Here is a 6,312-nt window from a genome sequence, read left to right on the forward strand (position 1 = left end):
TACAGACCTGTATCCCTTCTTTCTATAAAACTACCGACCTATATCCGTTCTATCTATAAAACTACAGACCTGTATCCCTTCTATCTATAAAACTACAGACCTGTATCCCTTCTATCTATAAAACTACAGACCTGTATCCTTCTTTCTATAAAACTACAGACCTGTATCCCTTCTATCTATAAAACTACAGACCTGTATCCCTTCTTTCTTTTCTTCCTATAAAACTACAGACCTGTATCCCTTCTTTCTATAAAACTACAGACCTGTATCCCTTCAATCTATAAAACTACAGACCTGTATCCCTTCTATCTATAAAACTACAGACCTGTATCCCTTCTTTCTTTTATTTCCATACAACTACATACCTGTATCCCTTCTTTCTATAAAACTACAGACCTGTATCCCTTCTTTCTTTTCTTCCTATAAAACTACAGACCTGTATCCCTTCTTTCATTTCTTCCTATAAAACTACAGACCTGTATCCCTTCTATCTATAAAACTACAGACCTGTATCCCTTCTTCCTATAAAACTACAGACCTGTACCCCTTCTATCTATAAAACTACAAACCTGTATCCCTTCTATCTATAAAACTACAGACCTGTATCCCTTCTATCTATAAAACTACAGACCTGTATCCCTTCTTTCTATAAAACTACAGACCTGTATGCCTTCTATCTATAAAACTACAGACCTGTATCCCTTCTTTCTATAAAACTACAGACCTGTATGCCTTCTATCTATAAAACTACAGACCTGTATCCCTTCTTTCTATAAAACTACAGACCTGTATCCCTTATTTGTTTTCTTTCTATAAAACTACAGACCTGTATCCCTTCTTTCTTTTATTTCCATAAAACTACAGACCTGTATCCCTTCTTTCTATAAAACTACAGACCTGTATCCCTTCTATCTATAAAACTACAGACCTGTATCCCTTCTTTCTTTTCTTCCTATAAAACTATAGACCTGTATCCCTTCTTTCTATAAAACTACAGACCTGTATCCCTTCTATCTATAAAACTACAGACCTGTATCCCTTATTTCTTTTCTTCCTATAAAACTACAGACCTGTATCCCTTCTTTCTATAAAACTACCGACCTGTATCCCTTCTATCTATAAAACTACAGACCTGTATCACTTCTATCTATAAAACTACAGACCTGTATCCCTTATATCTATAAAACTACAGACCTGTATCCCTTCTTTCTATAAAACTACCGACCTATATCCCTTCTATCTATAAAACTACAGACCTGTATCCCTTCTATCTATAAAACTACAGACCTGTATCTCTTCTTTCTTTTCTTCCTATTAAACTACAGACCTGTATCCCTTCTTTCTATAAAACTACAGACCTGTATCCCTTCTATCTATAAAACTACAGACCTGTATCCCTTCTTTATTTTCTTCCTATAAAACTACAGACCTGTATCCCTTCTATCTATGAAACTACAGACCTGTATCACTTCTTTCTATAAAACTACCGACCTATATCCCTTCTATCTATAAAACTACAGACCTGTATCCCTTCTATCTATAAAACTACAGACCTGTATCCCTTCTATCTATAAAACTACAGACCTGTATCCTTCTTTCTATAAAACTACAGACCTGTATCCCTTCTATCTATAAAACTACAGACCTGTATCCCTTCTTTCTTTTCTTCCTATAAAACTACAGACCTGTATCCCTTCTTTCTATAAAACTACAGACCTGTATCCCTTCTATCTATAAAACTACAGACCTGTATCCCTTCTTTCTTTTCTTCCTATAAAACTACAGACCTGTATGCCTGCTATCTATAAAACTACAGACCTGTATCCCTTCTTCCTATAAAACTACAGACCTGTACCCCTTCTTCCTATAAAACTACAGACCTGTACCCCTTCTATCTATAAAACTACGGACCTGTATCCCTTCTTTCTATAAAACTACAGACCTGTATCCCATCTATCATTAAACTACAGACCTGTATCCCTTCTTTCTTTCCTTTCTATAAAACTACAGACCTGTATCCCTTCTATCTATAAAACTACAGACCTGTATCCCTTCTCCCTATAAAACTACAGTCCTGTACCCCTTCTATCTATAAAACTACAGACCTGTATCCCTTCTTTCTATAAAACTACATACCTTTATCCCTTCTTTCTATAAAACTACCGACCTGTATCCCTTCTATCTATAAAACTACAGAGCTGTATCACTTCTATCTATAAAACTACAGACCTGTATCCATTCTATCTATAAAACTACAGACCTGTATCCTTCTTTCTATAAAACTACAGACCTGTATCCCTTCTATCTATAAAACTACAGACCTGTATCCCTTCTTTCTATAAAACTACCGACCTATATCCCTTCTATCTATAAAACTACAGACTTGTATCCCTTCTATCTATAAAACTACAGACCTGTATCTCTTCTTTCTTTTCTTCCTATTAAACTACAGACCTGTATCCCTTCTTTCTATAAAACTACAGACCTGTATCCCTTCTCCCTATAAAACTACAGACCTGTTCCCCTTCTATCTATAAAACTACAGACCTGTATCACTTCTTTCTATAAAACTACCGACCTATATCCCTTCTATCTATAAAACTACAGACCTGTATCCCTTCTATCTATAAAACTACAGACCTGTATCCCTTCTATCTATAAAACTACAGACCTGTATCCTTCTTTCTATAAAACTACAGACCTGTATCCCTTCTATCTATAAAACTACAGACCTGTATCCCTTCTTTCTTTTCTTCCTATAAAACTACAGACCTGTATCCCTTCTTTCTATAAAACTACAGACCTGTATCCCTTCTATCTATAAAACTACAGACCTGTATCCCTTCTTTCTTTTCTTCCTATAAAACTACAGACCTGTATGCCTGCTATCTATAAAACTACAGACCTGTATCCCTTCTTCCTATAAAACTACAGACCTGTATCCCTTCTTCCTATAAAACTACGGACCTGTATCCCTTCTTTCTATAAAACTACCGACCTGTATCCCTTCTATCTATAAAACTACAGATCTGTATCACTTCTATCTATAAAACTACAGACCTGTATCCCTTCTATCTATAAAACTACAGACCTGTATCCCTTCTTTCTATAAAACTACCGACCTATATCCCTTCTATCTATAAAACTACAGACCTGTATCCCTTCTATCTATAAAACTACAGACCTGTATCCCTTCTTTCTTTTCTTCCTATAAAACTACAGACCTGTATGCCTGCTATCTATAAAACTACAGACCTGTATCCCTTCTTCCTATAAAACTACAGACCTGTACCCCTTCTTCCTATAAAACTACAGACCTGTACCCCTTCTATCTATAAAACTACGGACCTGTATCCCTTCTTTCTATAAAACTACAGACCTGTATCCCTTCTTTCTTTAATTTCTATAAAACTACAGACCTGTATCCCTTCTATCTATAAAACTACAGACCTGTATCCCTTCTCCCTATAAAACTACAGTCCTGTACCCCTTCTATCTATAAAACTACAGACCTGTATCCCTTCTTTCTATAAAACTACATACCTTTATCCCTTCTTTCTATAAAACTACCGACCTGTATCCCTTCTATCTATAAAACTACAGAGCTGTATCACTTCTATCTATAAAACTACAGACCTGTATCCCTTCTATCTATAAAACTACAGACCTGTATCCATTCTATCTATAAAACTACAGACCTGTATCCTTCTTTCTATAAAACTACAGACCTGTATCCCTTCTATCTATAAAACTACAGACCTGTATCCCTTCTTTCTATAAAACTACCGACCTATATCCCTTCTATCTATAAAACTACAGACTTGTATCCCTTCTATCTATAAAACTACAGACCTGTATCTCTTCTTTCTTTTCTTACTATTAAACTACAGACCTGTATCCCTTCTTTCTATAAAACTGCAGACCTGTATCCCTTCTATCTATAAAACTACAGACCTGTATCCCTTCTTTATTTTCTTCCTATAAAACTACAGACCTGTATCCCTTCTATCTATAAAACTACAGACCTGTATCCCTTCTCCCTATAAAACTACAGACCTGTTCCCCTTCTATCTATAAAACTACAGACCTGTATCACTTCTTTCTATAAAACTACCGACCTATATCCCTTCTATCTATAAAACTACAGACCTGTATCCCTTCTATCTATAAAACTACAGACCTGTATCCCTTCTATCTATAAAACTACAGACCTGTATCCTTCTTTCTATAAAACTACAGACCTGTATCCCTTCTATCTATAAAACTACAGACCTGTATCCCTTCTTTCTTTTCTTCCTATAAAACTATAGACCTGTATCCCTTCTTTCTATAAAACTACAGACCTGTATCCCTTATTTGTTTTCTTTCTATAAAACTACAGACCTGTATCCCTTCTTTCTTTTATTTCCATAAAACTACAGACCTGTATCCCTTCTTTCTATAAAACTACAGACCTGTATCCCTTCTATCTATAAAACTACAGACCTGTATCCCTTCTTTCTTTTCTTCCTATAAAACTATAGACCTGTATCCCTTCTTTCTATAAAACTACAGACATGTATCCCTTCTATCTATAAAACTACAGACCTGTATCCCTTATTTATTTTCTTCCTATAAAACTACAGACCTGTATCCCTTCTTTCTATAAAACTACCGACATGTATCCCTTCTATCTATAAAACTACAGACCTGTATCACTTCTATCTATAAAACTACAGACCTGTATCCCTTATATCTATAAAACTACAGACCTGTATCCCTTCTTTCTATAAAACTACCGACCTATATCCCTTCTATCTATAAAACTACAGACCTGTATCCCTTCTATCTATAAAACTACAGACCTGTATCCCTTCTTTCTTTTCTTCCTATTAAACTACAGACCTGTATCCCTTCTTTCTATAAAACTACAGACCTGTATCCCTTCTATCTATAAAACTACAGACCTGTATCCCTTCTTTCTTTTCTTCCTATAAAACTACAGAACTGTATCCCTCCTATCTATAAAACTACAGACCTGTATCCCTTCTCCCTATAAAACTACAGACCTGTACCCCTTCTATCTATAAAACTACAGACCTGTATCACTTCTTTCTATAAAACTACCGACCTGTATCCCTTCTATCTATAAAACTACAGACCTGTATCACTTCTATCTATAAAACTACAGACCTGTATCCCTTTTATCTACAAAACTACAGACCTGTATCCCTTCTTTCTATAAAACTACCGACCTATATCCCTTCTATCTATAAAACTACAGACCTGTATCCCTTCTATCTATAAAACTACAGACCTGTATCCCTTCTATCTATAAAACTACAGACCTGTATCCTTCTTTCTATAAAACTACAGACCTGTATCCCTTCTATCTATAAAACTACAGACCTGTATCCCTTCTTTCTTTTCTTCCTATAAAACTACAGACCTGTATCCCTTCTTTCTATAAAACTACAGACCTGTATCCCTTCAATCTATAAAACTACAGACCTGTATCCCTTCTATCTATAAAACTACAGACCTGTATCCCTTCTTTCTATAAAACTACAGACCTTTATCCCTTCTTTCTATAAAACTACCGACCTGTATCCCTTCTATCTATAAAACTACAGAGCTGTATGACTTCTATCTATAAAACTACAGACCTGTATCCCTTCTATCTATATAACTATAGACCTGTATCCCTTCTATCTATAAAACTACAGACCTGTATCCCTTCTTTCTATAAAACTACAGACCTGTATGCCTTCTATCTATAAAACTACAGACCTGTATCCCTTCTTTCTATAAAACTACAGACCTGTATCCCTTATTTGTTTTCTTTCTATAAAACTACAGACCTGTATCCCTTCTTTCTTTTATTTCCATAAAACTACAGACCTGTATCCCTTCTATCTATAAAACTACAGACCTGTATCCCTTCTATCTATAAAACTACAGACCTGTATCCTTCTTTCTATAAAACTACAGACCTGTATCCCTTCTATCTATAAAACTACAGACCTGTATCCCTTCTTTCTTTTCTTCCTATAAAAATACAGACCTGTATCCCTTCTTTCTATAAAACTACAGACCTGTATCCCTTCAATCTATAAAACTACAGACCTGTATCCCTTGTATCTATAAAACTACAGACCTGTATCCCTTCTTTCTATAAAACTACAGACCTTTATCCCTTCTTTCTATAAAACTACCGACCTGTATCCCTTCTATCTATAAAACTACAGAGCTGTATGACTTCTATCTATAAAACTACAGACCTGTATCCCTTCTATCTATATAACTATAGACCTGTATCCCTTCTATCTATAA

The sequence above is a fragment of the Salmo salar genome, chromosome 11, assembly GCF_965601325.2.
Source record: "Salmo salar chromosome 11, fSalSal1, whole genome shotgun sequence".
In the NCBI taxonomy this organism is placed as follows: Eukaryota; Metazoa; Chordata; class Actinopteri; order Salmoniformes; family Salmonidae; genus Salmo; species Salmo salar.